This window comes from Xenia sp. Carnegie-2017, unplaced genomic scaffold (genome assembly GCF_021976095.1).
Source record: "Xenia sp. Carnegie-2017 unplaced genomic scaffold, XeniaSp_v1 HiC_scaffold_19, whole genome shotgun sequence".
Lineage (NCBI taxonomy): Eukaryota > Metazoa > Cnidaria > Anthozoa > Malacalcyonacea > Xeniidae > Xenia > Xenia sp. Carnegie-2017.
In genome coordinates, this window is record NW_025813481.1 from 619,008 (window position 1) to 634,016 (window position 15,009).

Here is a 15,009-nt window from a genome sequence, read left to right on the forward strand (position 1 = left end):
TGTTGAACAGTTCGTATGAACAAAGCTCGAATTCCATATTAAATATCAGTAACATAATCCGGTGTTGATGTTAGACAATATATCATTGCCCTTCAGTGGAAAGCGGGATGCTTGTAACAATCCATGTTTAACATCGATATTGGATTCATTCTTTTGCAATGAAAGCCGAATGCTGTTACTGAAAGGCAATGATGTATTTTCTAACATTAACACCGTATTATGTCTCTGATATTTAATATGGATATCGAGCTTTGTCCTTATGAACTGTTCAACATGCTTCCAAACAAAAATAAGCAGGAATATTCAGTCGATTAATCTATGATAAACCTTTCACCTTTTTACTCTGCTATACCGGTCACAATCCCGGGACTTGTAGCGTATAAGACTCTCTGCTTTTTATAGTAGACTTGTCTCGTTTATAAGGAAAACTGATAAATCATTGTAGGGAGAGAGGCTTTTAAATATTGAAGCAAATTTCAACTTCTTAGCGCTTTATTGTGTATCATTAGATATTCGAAAATGAAACCAATATTTTTAAGCGTAATAAGCAATTAGGCAACACAATATGTAAACTGTAAACTTACTTATATATTTGTAACTTTTGATTTTAATCCTTTCTCTTCTTCCGTACTTTTTTGCTTCCGTCAGATGAGAACAAGGCAAGTACTGTTTGTAGGTCTTACTTGATAAATAAACAATTTTAAAATATCTCAGCATGTCTAATGTTTCGATTGGAGAAATATGTGAATTTTTAATTGAATTATTATTCGTGCATGAAATCATCATTCTTCAATTTTATATAACTAGATCATGACATGCACATTTGAAGAAATGGAAAATAAATGTTATAGGATTAGTATATGCTTTCTAAATCTCGAGTAACTCCACAAAGAAAGCGCTTCATGTTTTTTTTACAAATAGCTAGCTTTTTTAATCCTATACAGTAAGAAGTTTCTTCTTTTAAATGACAACAAACAAACCTGTATTTTAACGGCAACTTTTGATGTCTATTGAGGCAACTGTTGTGGATATTAATAGCTGAGATGGCTGCAAAGATAGAGACTGAAAGAGCAGTCAGATATGTTATTAATCTCTAACTACAGTTAGCTAAATGACAAAGGCTAATAACAAAACTAAGAAGAAATATCGACTTAAATAATTCCAAAAATTGAAGCATGTTCGATTCATGTACATTTACTGCGTTGAATCAAGCTTTAACGGGAAGAGCCATTGGTAGAGCAAATAATTTGTTGTATAAATACTGGTAGAGTAAATTTTTCATATCTGTAATAAACAGTAATATGACTGTATACTACAATTAAGACAAATAAAATATCTCTACATCACTTTCTAGAGCAGTAGTTCTCGTACTGAATTTTAGTGCTTTGTAGCTGCTCATGCATAACATACAATATCATGCTGTGTGTGTAAAGAAAATATGTAAAATGGACTGACGAATCCTAACAGTTTATAGCGCTACGAAACTAGTTCATATACGCTATTCATATACGCTATTCATATACGCTATTCATGTACGCTACAAATGAAATGCTCATTCAAGGCAGTTGTTTCTGTGAAGCTCAAAATCAAACATACGTTCGGACTGTTCTAGAATGCCATTGACATTGTTGTTGAGAGTTGTCAGTATAAAAATGCAAATCATAAAACAAAAATGCAAGCATTCCTGGTGTAAGATATTCCATAAAAGTTTTCAAATACTGGGTAGGGTGAAGAAAAACGTCATTGCTCAGGTACTTGGTATAAACTGTGAAGCTAAACTCTTTACCAGTTTTATGTACACTTAAATGACGTATTATAACATTGCAAATGACACACGATTGCAATGGTCAGCGGACACAATCATTGAGTTCTATATGACCTGGAGGGAACAAGGGGCCTGGACCAGTGAACTCGACATTTGAATAACTGGAATGATAACCGAAGCCAAAAACTGAAGCCAAAAAAATATTTGTCGTCATCATTCGTCATCACACTTCAGGCTCTAGTCCCTCGCGTGTTCATTTTGATTTTTTTAAATCATTTGTCCCTTGGTAATCGTAGAGTTCAGATCTTGATCAGAGCGTAAAAATAACGAAATTTTTGGATTGAAAAGGTTCACGGAAAGTGAATCAAAGTGATAATCAAGAAGCAAGATGAGGTGAACTTAGTTGATCTGCTCTTACGTTGCGGTTTTCCTTTAAAACAAATCAAAGTCTTTAAGTATATTCAATTATTGATATCGAGATGACAACCATTTAGTATTTCAAGCACTATCAAAATCGATGAAAAATACAATCACTCTGTAAAAAGTAAAAATGCGAGTTATAGACTCAATATTTTTTATGAAACTGGATATTCAAGTTGTTTTTTTTCTTCGGAAAAACAGATCTTTAAATCCACTGAAATGACAAAAAAAGACAAACACTGTCTGACACCGTTTGAAAATTTACCTTTCGATGCAAGAAAAAGTTTTGCTTGAATATTTTCTTGTCCTATTCTCTTATTGTATTGTCTTTTTAGCATACAGTGTGATTTTTAGTTGGCTTTTCCGCGTTACAAGTTGTAAGTTACAACGAACTCACTGTAGTAAAGTTTCAGCTGTAAAAAATAACCTTTTGCGAAGAGTTGGCCTCGTGTGTTGTTTATCGTGATGTTGTTTATATGTTTATGCTTTTGCTATTTGTATTCAAATATATATAGGGCGTGTATCTTTGGCACTCAGGGGATTAAAACTGTACAAACCGCGTGAATATTCGACTTTGAAGGACTGGAACGGACGTACAAACCGCGCAAGAGACCAGGACTTTGGTTTCAATTTTATATCTATAAAATGTATTTTCATTATCATTCCAATATATATATATATGTTTAGGGCAGTGGTTAGACTTAGCTTGGAGCCGGTCTAGAATGGAGCCGTAAGGCGCCTCCTTCCCTCCACTAGCCTTGGGTGCACACCTTAGGCAAGTGCTAGTACACCCTTTGCCTCCCTTGCCAGGGTCACGGCTGGGCGGATGAGCTACTAGAGTGCTAACATTGGCGGTTCTGATAGTCAAATCGGCTTCAGTTTTGGCAAAATGCAACGAGCTTCTCTGTGGTCACCGGCCAGGGCGGAAGGGCTCCACGACGAGCTCAGCGGCCATTATGTCCTCGTGCCTCCAAGGTAGGTTTATGAGCCAGAGGCTAGGACAAGGACAGTCTAATGTAAAACCTACGATCCGTGGATCTCGCTGTCACCGTCGCAGCTCGCTGGGCCATGACAGATGAACCCAGGTGTGAAGGGTGGAGACAGTACTGCGCACACTGAACTATACTTAAAAACTCATCTGCGCAGGCTCGAAGGATAGGTTCACGTCTGCGACGCCTTCAACTCTATGAAGTCCTGTAGCGATGGGAAGGGGGCGAAACCGGCAGGTGAAAGATGCCACTGGAAGTTGCAGTCTCAATCCTGCATACAGGCGGTTTGAGATATTGGTCGCCTGATGTTGACCCGATATGACAACATCACTCGGCAGCGCTTAGAAAAGGTGGCCTAACCAAAGCTCGTCTCTAATCCCCCAGTTGGCTTGCCGTGGTCAACGGGCATCTTTACTAGCGGTCGAACAACAACAAAGAAATAAAGGTATGCACCCACCGGTATGGGTGCAAAAGCACTAAAACTGGCATGTTGGAACATCAGAACCATGCTTGACAAAGCTGACAGCAACAGACCTGAGCGTCGCTCTGCTTTGATTTCACATGAACTGTCCAGGCTAGATGTCGACATTGCTGCCCTCAGTGAAGTTCGCTTCCAAGAAGAAGGCAGCCTTCAGGAGCATGGTGCCAGATATACCCTCTTCTGGTCAGGAAAACCTGCAACAGAAAGGCGTCTCGCAGGCGTCGGCTTCATGGTTAGAACCTCCATCGCTTCCAAGTTCGAAAACCTGCCAACTGGTTATTCTGACGGCATCATGTCCATGCGCCACCCTCTGAAGAACGAAAAGTATGCCACGCTCTTCAGTGTGTATGCCTCAACTCTTCAAGCTGTGCCTGCAGAAAAAGACAAGTTTACTTAGAGCTCCGCAGAGTTCTTCGAAGCACCTCCGTTGATGATAAGGTGATAATCCTTGGCGACTTCAACGCCAGAGTGGGACAAGCCGCTGTTGCCTGGAATGGAGTGCTTGGCAGACATGGCACTTTGACCCTGTTGTTCTCTCCGATATAGCAACAAAAATCTTGAGGGAGAGATGTGACTTGGGTGATTGCAAACTGTGTTATGCAAGTGCCCTCAATTCTAGGATCTCCTTGTTGTGTTCGTCAAACCAGTCTTTGTTCTTTTTAGTGGTGAACCCCAGGACTTCTTGTGATGTCTGCAGTACCTAATGGTGGCGTTAGTAACTGCAATGACAACGGGCGCTTGCTGCTGGAGTTTTGCATGGAGCAGCAACTTGTCATCACCAACACCATCTTCCAACAAAAGGGCAGTCTGAAAACAACCTGGATGCATCCTCGGTCCAAACACTGGCACCTTATTGACTACGTTCTAGTGCGCCAACGAGACCTCTAAGACGTCTTACATACCAGAGTGATGCCCAGCGCAGAATGTCACACTGACCATCGCCTCGTGCGCTGCAAACTCAGACTTTACCTCAAACAAAAACCAAGAAAGGGAGGGCTCCCAAAGAAAATGTTGAAGCTCAGTAGGCTACAATCAGCTGTAGTGAGAGCTGACTTCCAGAAGTGCTTGCAGTTCAAGCTTGAAAACGACGGCTGCCCAGAAGATCCCTCACCTGATTCACTTTGGCTTCATTTGAAAAGAGCCATACTGCAGACATCACAAGAAGTCCTGGGGTTCACCACTAAAAAGAACAAAGACTGGTTTGACGAACACAACAAGGAGATCCTAGAATTGCTGGCTAAGAAGAGATCAGCCCACCAGGCTCACTTGGCTCAGCCGTCTTGTCCCGTGAGGAAAGCTGCCTTCCGCTACACTTGCAGCAACCTCCAGCGCAAGCTTCGAGAGATTAAGAACGAGTGGTGGATCAACATCGCAGAACGAACTCAGCAATGGCTTCAACTCAGCAATCGTGGATCAACCTACAGAGGCTTCTACGAAGCCTTAAGGCAGTGTACGGCCCTACGCACCACGCCTAGAGTCCTTTGCGCAGTGCAGACGGTGTGGCGCTCCTCACAGACAGGGCGTCTATCCTGAGTCGCTTGTCCGAGCACTTCCACGCCCTCTTCAGCGCTGATCGAGTCGTTCAGGACTCAGCAATCCTTCGCATCCCTCAGCTCCCAGTTATAGTGGAATTGGACGAACCACCCTCTATGAAAGAACTCACAGAAGCCATAGAGAAGACAAAGAGTGGCAAGGCAGCTGGAGTTGATGGCATCCCACCAGAAATCTGGAAAGATGGAGGCCCAGCGTTACACAGAAAGCTCCACGAACTCCTCGTCTGTTGTTGGGAACAAGGAAATCTTCCAAGAGACCTCCGTGATGCAGTCAACGTTACCTTATACAAAAACAAGGGGGAAAGTCAGTCTGCTCCAAGTACCGGGGGATCACTCTGCTTTCGATCGCAGGAAAAATCATTGCTCGTGTGCTCCTGAATAGTCTAATACCTACCATCGCAAAAGACCACCTCCCAGAAAACCAGTGTGGCTTCAGAGCAAACAGGGGTACCACAGACATGGTCTTCGTCCTCAGGCAACTCCTAAAGAAGTGCCGGGAACAGAACAAAGGACTCTATTTTACGTTTGTGAACCTGTCGAAGGCCTTCGACACAGTGAGCAGGAAGGGACTTTGACTCATTATGGAGAGTCTTGGCTGCCCCCCAAAGTTCCTCAGTATGATCATCTAGCTGCATGAAGACCAGAGCGGCCAAGTCAGGTTGAACAGCACCCTCTCAGAACCCTTCCCCATCGTCAACGGCGTGAAACAGGGTTGTGTCTTGGCTCCGACTCTGTTCAGCATCTTCTTCAGCATGATGCTTAGGAAAGCCACAGAAGACCTTGACGATGACGATGCCGTCTCCATTCGCTATCGCCTTGACGGCAGCCTGTTCAACCTCAGGAGGCTGCAAGCCCATACAAAGACCCATGAGCAGATGATCCGAGACCTCCTCTTTGCCGACGACGCTGCCATTTTTGACTCTACAGAAAGATCCCAGCAGCGCCTCACGTCCAGTTTTTTAGAGGCCGCCCAGCTCTTCGGACTCGAGGTCAGCTTGAAGAAGACGGAAGTCCTCCATCAGCCCTCACCTCGGGTAGAGTACCGCCCTCCTCACATTACCATCGGCGAGACTGAGCTGAAAAGCGTTCACCAGTTCACCTACCTGGGGTGTGTTATCACATCAGATGCGAAGTTCGACAGGGAGGTCGACAACAGACTGGCCAAGGCAATCAGCGCTTTTGGCAGACTGTATAACAGAGTCACAGAATAGATATATACAGAAGCGCCACTCGATGTCGGAGCCTTTGATGTTCGTGTCCGCAGCATCCGGGCAACTTTACACGGCGGCCATGTTTCCAGCCAGATAAATGCAGCCAGATCGCAATATAATATATAGTTCTACGGATGGGTTTTGGCAAATAAACCCAAATATTTCTATAGATTGGCCATTTTTTTAATATTTTTTTGTGTGGATACAGTTAACACATCAAGCTCTCAACAATTTATCATTAATTCGACGTCCTTTTGATAAATGAGGGTTTATTCGGAATATTTACAAAGTAGATATGTATCTGACGAGATGCGTACTCGGTATATGGTTTGTCGTCAGTTTTAATTTTATCATATAAGAATTCTGCAGAGAATCTTGAAGACATTTGTTCTAACATTTGAAATCTCGGTCGTGGCTGAAACAAGTGACAAATCAAATTATCCTCCAGTTAGTTTATATATTGCAAACAACGTTTGGCAGGACATTCGAATCACCAAAATTGTCTACCCAGGTGTTTTAAACTATCAGAAGCGATGCTGCATGGCCACTATGAAAGTCATCTGATGCCAAAATATTTTGTATTCATCACAGTTGTGACTTGTGAAGCTTGAATCACTTTTTGAGCAAGTTGGAACATAAGCAGCAGCATGTTGGCCTCCACCAATAAAGTGCTTCAATAGCAATTTGTGAAACATATACTGCCATATGGTCCACATGACTTAACTTTGTTATTTCTGCCTTTTTAAATTCAATCAGGAGATTATTTATATATTTGACATGGATGCTTATTGGTGATGTGAGATTTGAACATAAAAAAGCTTCCTGAATGCTTTTGTGAATTGGATTGGTGTTGGCTTGGCACAGTTTCCCCCTGTCAAATGTTTTAAAAAAGTTTTCTGGTGTATCTGTGTTTCACCTTTTGGTAAACATTTTACTGTGTAAAGTATTACGATTGCATTAAGAGTAACTATAACTGGTTTTTGTCAGAATAAGTTCTGTTTGTGACATGATTACTTACAATAAAAATTTTAATTTACTGAATGAAGTTTATGGATTTTCGCAAAAATTAAATTTTCGAGCCCTTTGTTGCAATAATTTTTCTCTGCTGGTTCATCAATGCGGTGAATCAAACATAATTCTAATCATTTTTCACATACAATTGTTGGTCACAACTCACAAGTGAAGTTTAACCAAAGAGGTAAGCTGTAGGAGCTTGACAATATGTTTGACATAATGGTAAAGTTGTTAATTGTAACAATTTATCAATAACTTCATTCTTTAAAAAATTGTAATTTCATATATTGTTTATTAAAAATAAGACAACAAAAAACATCTTTATTTGTAAGTTAATACAAATTTGACAGACATGATAGCCACAGGAACTCAATATACAATTACAAATAAAAACTTTCAATTACAATTATGCAGACAAGCTACATTGCAAATAAAAAGCCCCGATTCAAGAATCAAATATAAATTAGTTTAGTCCAAATTTTATACTAATTACGTCTTCATCTGAAGAACGTTCTTTACGCACAGTAGGTCTTTTATCGCTTCTATCAAATCCGTTGACCATTCTAATAGGAAACTCTTTACTAGAAAATACAGAAATGGAATCACACAAATATATTTATTACTTTTGTCCTAAATTATAAATTCTTAGGGCAACTGCCGTTCAATATAAGAGACGTTCTAAACATGGATCTCGCATACAATTCAAGGCAAGAAACTATAAAACCCGTAGAATACGAATGACGAACGTATATTGTATTAAAATTATTTCTTACCTTATTTCCTTTATATCCTGCTTAAAGGCATCAAAATTGTTGTCCATATGTGAATCAAAACCCATCAATTTTATGAAAAACAACTCTCCATAATACTAATCTATATACATTCTGGCCAGTTTATCTGGCTGGAGTAATGGCGGACGCAAAAGATGCGCACTTAAGGACTGGTACAAGTAGGCGACAGATTTTTCGCTGAGTGGCGCTTCTGTATATATCTATTCTGTGACAGAGTGTGGAACAACAATTCTTTGAAGAAGGGCACCAGGATCAGCGTGTACAGAGCCGTCGTACTCACAACCCGTGGTCGTGGGTAGTCTACCGTCACCACCTACGCCTCCTTGAGCGTTTCCATCGGCGCTGTCTCCGCACCATCCTCAACATTCACTGGAGTTACTACGTCACCAATGTTGAGGTCTTCACACAGGCGGAGATCACCAGCATCGAGGCCATGCTACTGAAGTCGCACCTACGTTGGGCAGGCCACGTTTCCAGAATGGATGATCAGCGCCTGCCCAAAATTGCCTTGTATGGCGAACTTTCCACAGGCCACCGTGACAGAGGGGCACCGAAGAAACGCTACAAGGACTCTTTGAAGAAGTCCCTCGGAGCCTGCCATATCGACCACCGCCAATGGTCTATTCTGGCTGCTCACCGTGATGCCTGGCGTCGTACTGTCCACCCGGCTGTCTCCTCCTTTGAGGACTCTCGTACAGAGAACTTGAGGGAGAAACGCCGCAGGAGGAAGAACTGGAAAGCTTCAGCAGCCGTACCTGACCTGACCTTTGACTGTAGCCGCTGCGGCCGAACCTGTTAGTCTCGCATCGGACTTGTCAGCCACGAGCGTGCCTGTAGTTGACGTGGACAGCCCCTTTCATAAAATCTTCGTTCGCGAAGCCAAGCCAAGAGAGAGAGATATATATATGTGGAGTTCTCTAGCCTGGACTCAGTTGTCTAAAACATGGCGATGTTGGCGAATTTTCGCATCGAACTTAACACAACCATTGAGTTCTGTAATAACTGGAGCGGCTAACTGTAATGGGGCGAAGACGACAAAAAAATGGCAGCTAACGGATTTATTTCCGTTGAAATCATTGCTTTGCAGAAAAATTATAACAAGGTTAAATACTTGGAATGTTATTAAACAAAAAGAACGATAGCACAACGCTATAACCAACAACTACAAACAATAACGATCTTATCCAACAACATTTGAGAAATTAACCTTCCACTCCTCTTCTTTGTAAACGAGACAAGTCTACTCAAAAGCAGCGAGTCTTATACGCTACAAGTCCAGGGGCTTGTGACCGGTATAGCAGAGTTAAAAGGTGAAAGGTTTATCATAGATTAATCAACTGAATATTCCTGCTCATTTTTGTTTGGAAGCATGTTGAACAGTTCATATGGACAAAGCTTGAATTCCATATAAAATATCAGTAACATAATCCGGTGTTGATGTTGGACAATACATCATTGCCCTTTAGTGGAAAGCGGATGCTTGTAACAATCTATGTTTAATATCGATATTAGATTCATTCTTTTCCAGTGGAAAGCGGGATGCTTTCACTGTAATGAGAACAGCTTCGTTTTTTTATAAAACCCTTAATGTTATTAGTTTGAACTACATGCACAATTTCCTTCTTCTTATCGATTCTTTCACGAAGCTCTCTATTAACCTCATTCAAATTCAAGGCAAAGCTCTCCAATTGATCTCCACCAAAGTGCTTGATATGACGCCCATCACCGACAAGAATTTTAACAATATCTACTTCGCTATCAAATTGACCAAACACGCCATCTTGAAAAGAAGGAAATTGAACTTCTTTTTCACTACTTGGCAGTTTGTAAAAATATTCAATTCCTTCATTTAGGTGTTCCACTGCAACACGAATTGCCAAAAATTTTTCTTTTATACTTAAAGCAAACAAATCATCATCGCCGCAAGCAACGTGGGCGCATGTCAAGGCAAAAAAATCATCATTCTTGGGATAGAACATTGTCAATGTACCATGAGAACCTCTGGCATTTTGGTTTTCATCCTCAATATCATTCGAAACATGCATGAAATTTCATGATTCATCTATTCTTACAGCACGAAAATTTGATAAATATCGAATCTTCTTTGTAAAGTTTACGTCGAAATTCGATAAATTTTGATGCCGCCATTTAAAAATTTCGTCGATTTCTCTCTTCAAATCTTCGTCTGACTTTTGTACATCGCCATCGACTGTGATATACATGTGGGAATATGGTATAGCCCGGTTTTCACCAATTGGTTCATAATCACTACATATCCATGGCAACCTTAAATATGATGTACTTTCTCAATTGACGACATTATTTTCATATTAAAAACATATTTATAATGCATGTAGGGTATGTAATGTCAAAGTAATCAAAAAATTTTAGTTGGTCTAATCGTGATAAAACTGGAAAATTAGCATCCGAAATAGATCTTAAAAAGAAGCCAAAACTTATTCAACAAGAGCAAGTAAAACAGTACAACAATAGTTATCTTATGAATGTTTTATGCAGTGCGGTGTTTGAAATTCAATGAAGATATGATCTTCGCACTTTGCTGGACAGTTTATCATATCAAAGATCATATCTTCATTTAATTTCAAACACCGCACTGCATAAAACATTCATACGACATTCCTTTCACGAGAAAACATAAGGCCAACAATATTGACCTGCTCACCACTGTGTGACTTCATAGCTCAGTTGGTCAGAGCACTGCACCGGCAACGCAGAGGTCATGGGTTCAAATCCCGTTGAGTCACCTGATTTTTTCAGGTTCCTGAGACGATTGCTTAAACTGTCCAGCAAAGTGCGAAGATCATATCTTCATTTAACTTCATTTAATAGTTATCTTAACGGAAAATTATTCCCTTTACGACATTCATGCTTTTTTGTTTGTTCAAATGCATGTTTAAATTATATATCTTATCAAAATTATATTGTCGTAATTCCTAACGCATTTATATTACGTTAAGAAGACAAAAATTGTTGTTGATATTTGTACACGCAGATGAAGCATGTAAGGTTATTACCTTGGCAATCATTATGATCGAAAATTTTGTCCATTTTTGTTTGCGGTTGGAACTTATATTGAACGGTTTCCCTCACAAACACTCACAAAAGACCATGCATTGGCAAAATATTGAAAATAAGACAAGCAATGTTGGTGATAAACTGCAACCAACGTTTTTCCATGATGAGAATACTTTGTATATTCTCAAAAAGAAAGAAAATTTTGCCCCAATTTTGCAAACATTTAGGGCCTTGTGTTATTGACAGAGAAACTTATTTTTTTATGTGGGAACTTAAAATCCATTGAAATTTAAAATACTTCATGCCTGGCATCAAGGGACCTTTAGAGAAAATTTTGCTCTGGATCCCAAAGTTTTTCTTAGTGGCCTTGTTTATGTCATTACATTTACCATAGAAAATGAATAAAATACCTCTCGAGTAGATCGTACACTTCATCTCTAATGCTGTAATCTTCATCAAGAAATTTGAGAAGATGCCAATCGTTGGAAAACGCTATTTAAATGCTGTCATCAGTTTAAGGAGTGAGGAAAACAGATAGTATACTCATGCAGCTCATGACAACCTCCGAGTGATAAAAGCGAAGCACTAGTCTGGACAAACACCATTGATCTTAAATAATTAGTTGAGAATACGTACGCTTCTTTTGATCGTTTGATGATAGCAAACGAAACAACCCTGTGCGAATTCCGGGGTTGGACGGCCACCTGAGATAAATAATGAAAAAAGCCCTGTCATATGAGACTGAGAGCAACTGCTTTATTAAGCTTTCATGAAATGGGGAAAGAAAAATGGCTGATCGAGAAGTACGAGAACCGCTCGACACTTTGAACTTAGGCAATAAAGTTTTAGTGAAAAAGTTATATTTTCATCTAATAAAGATTTAGATCAAAACTAGTGATGAGAATTCTAAAGTACAAGTATGTTTCCATCAGAATTAATAACATTGTAGCTACATTCATCAACGGTACACCTTAGTTGGAGTTGAAATTTAAAAGTTAGCAAACAACCATGTGCTACAATGTTTAAAAATAATCAGTGTAATTCTAATCAGTGTATTTCCGAACAATTATGATTGTTGTAAGTGTTTTAAGTTATTGCACCAAATACCAGTTGCAATCTCCTCAAGCACTCCATTTTGTACCTGACAGTTATAAATTTACTCGTGGAAATCTAAACAATAATTTTGAATCATTGACCATCTGAAAAATTGACAATTTTGGGAGACTTATCACGCAGCATGAGCTAAATAATCGTTTCGAGTCTATGCTTAAGCCTTTATAAACTGTTATGGCAGACCTAAGAGAATTGCCCTCAAACTAACATTACCCATAAGAGCCTGGTCTTGATAGAGGTCTGAGAAGCTAAGAGAGGAACAGTTAAATAGACAGGCACTTGACTATAAAACACAATAATATATTAAATATAGTTTCACAAAATATAATTTCATCTCAATTCTAAAATACACTGTCTTCATGGTAAGTAGTGTTTGTCTTAATACCAGGTACAATCTCCAAAAGCACAACACTTTGCTCAGACCTATAAATATTCATGACAATTTATATGAGTTTTGAAATGTACAACAACTTTAATAATTTACTATCTTTGTAGACAAGTCACACAGGAAGAGCTGAATTATAGAGTCACACTACATGCTTGATTAGCCGTGTGGTTGCCGTGTGGTTACCGGCTTAGAATTGCGCCAACGTATCCTCTGCGTGTCGTAAAAGACGACTAAAAGGGGTTGGTGTAAGGAAGGGCATTCTACCGTAAAACTTTTGCTCCAACAAAATTCATGAACTTTGGAAAAGAAGATATGGCCCCCAGTCCCCGGCAGCCTTTCAGTGGGCAGGGGGTGCGAAGAATCTCCGGATCGAATGTTGGTGGAAGTGTCACCCTTCAGGTAGGCACAGTGAACGTTGGGACAATGAAGGGAAGGAGTGCAGAAGTGGCGGACATGTTGAAGAGAAGGAAAGTTGATGTGTGGGTTTCAGGAGGTAAGGTTTAAAAGGTGAAGGTATGAGTCATAAAGGGTGAAGATAATGGAGCGAGATTTAAGTGGTTTTGGAAGGGAAACGGAAGTGGCACGAATGGTGTTGGCTTCGCGATAAGAGAATTGGGCGAAGTCGGTTGTAGCAGTGAAGAGTTTCGGACAGAGTCCTGAGAGTTGGATGTAGTTATTGAGGCCGAAGTTGTGAGTTTCGTTGTGGTGTATGCCCGTAGGTTGGACGAAGTGCGGAGGAGAAGGAAAGATGGTGGGCGATGTGATGCTTAACGGCGCGGAGGTTTTGGAGTTGGTGATATGACTGCTGAAGGCGAGGCGATATTGAGTTAGCAGCGAGTTGTGGGATGGTGGTAGTGAATACGTGGTTTATAAAGGAAGAAACAAGCTTGTGACGTATGAATCTGGTGACAGTAGGACGGTGGTGGATTATAACTGGTGAATGAAGAAGAGAGGAAAACGAAGGATGCAAAAGTGATCGCAGGAGAAGAATGTGTGACCAGCACAAGCTGCTGGTCATGGACTGGAGAATCAGGAAGGTGAAGAGGAGAAAGTTTGAGGTAAAGGCAGGCTTGCTGGAAGTTACAATCGAATGAAGGGAAGCAGTGTTTCCGTGACGAAATTGCGACAATGAATGTTGAGGGTAAGACGGTGGAGGAGCGATGGACGTGCTTTGAGAAGGGTGTTTTAAAGGCAGCGGAGAAGGTATGTTGTAGAAGTAAAGGCGGTGTAGTAGAAGAACAGGCATGGTGGTGGGATCAACGAGTCAGCAAAGTGATTGGCGCGAAGAAGTTGGCATTTAAAAGGTGGAGAAAGTCGCGGACTGAAGCAGATAGGATCGATTACATCCGGTTCAAGAAAAAGGCGCGAAAGGAGGTGGCTAAAGCGATAGAAAGGCATTGAAAGAGCTTCGTAAAATGCAGGAGAATAGACGAAAAGCGTTGTTTAGAACTGCTAGAAGGAGCAAGAAGGAGAGGAACGATATTTTGGTGCTCCGGCGTGCAGAACGATGGGAGTGGAAGGGTTGTGGAAGACAGGTTAGAAGTGTGGAGGGCGTACTGTGACCGTTTGATGAATGTAGAGAATGAGTGATTGGAGAAATTGAAGGACGAAGTTTGGGGTAGTGGGAAATAGTGACTGTTGATGAGGTGGCGGCGGCTCTGCGCAAGATGAAGAAAGGAAAGGCGACGGGACCGGAGTGAAGTGGGTAGCGAAATGTTGGACAATGAACTGCGTGAGAGAGTTGTGTAATGTAGCGAACGAGGTTTTGAGGCTCAAAGATGCCGAGTACATGAGAAAGAGTCTAGTGGTCCCGCTGTACAAAGGAAAAGGAGCAGCGACGGTATGTGGGAATTACAGGACTATTAAGCTGATGGAGCATGCGTTGAAGATAGTAGAGATTGTTTGAAAGAAGGAGGGGTTTTGGATGGGGAAGAGCAGTATGGATTGCATACCGTGTTTGTGTTGAGGCAGCTGCAGGAGAAATTTTTGGAGAAGGACAGAGAATTGTATATGGTGTTTGTAGATTTGGAGAAGGCGTTTGATAGAGTTCCGAGAAAGGTGATCGAGTACGCGCTGCGTAAGAAAGGTGTGACAGAGAATATGGTTCGGGCAGTTATGGAGACTATGAAGGTGTAGAGGCAGTGGTTACAGAGGAAGGTGTTAGATCTTGTGTTTTTGAGGTAAAAGTTGGTGTTCATCAAGGTTCAGTCTTGTCGCCGTTACTGTTTGCTTGTGTGATGGATGTACT

The 15,009-nt window shown here is 40.9% G+C and overlaps 1 long non-coding RNA gene and 1 other non-coding gene across 2 annotated transcripts; one reads left to right on the forward strand and one right to left on the reverse strand.

Annotated features, from left to right (window-relative positions):
- Positions 1–7,720: 7,720 nt before the first annotated feature.
- Positions 7,721–8,416, reverse strand: LOC124438596. Its single transcript, XR_006946143.1, has 2 exons — positions 8,207–8,416; positions 7,721–8,014 (listed from the first exon to the last, which is right to left on the reverse strand). It is a non-coding gene; the product is annotated as an uncharacterized LOC124438596 (long non-coding RNA).
- A 2,498-nt stretch (positions 8,417–10,914) lies between these two features.
- On the forward strand, positions 10,915–10,989 carry Trnaa-ggc. Its single transcript has one exon. It is a non-coding gene; the product is annotated as a tRNA-Ala (tRNA).
- The last annotated feature ends 4,020 nt before the right edge of the window (positions 10,990–15,009 follow it).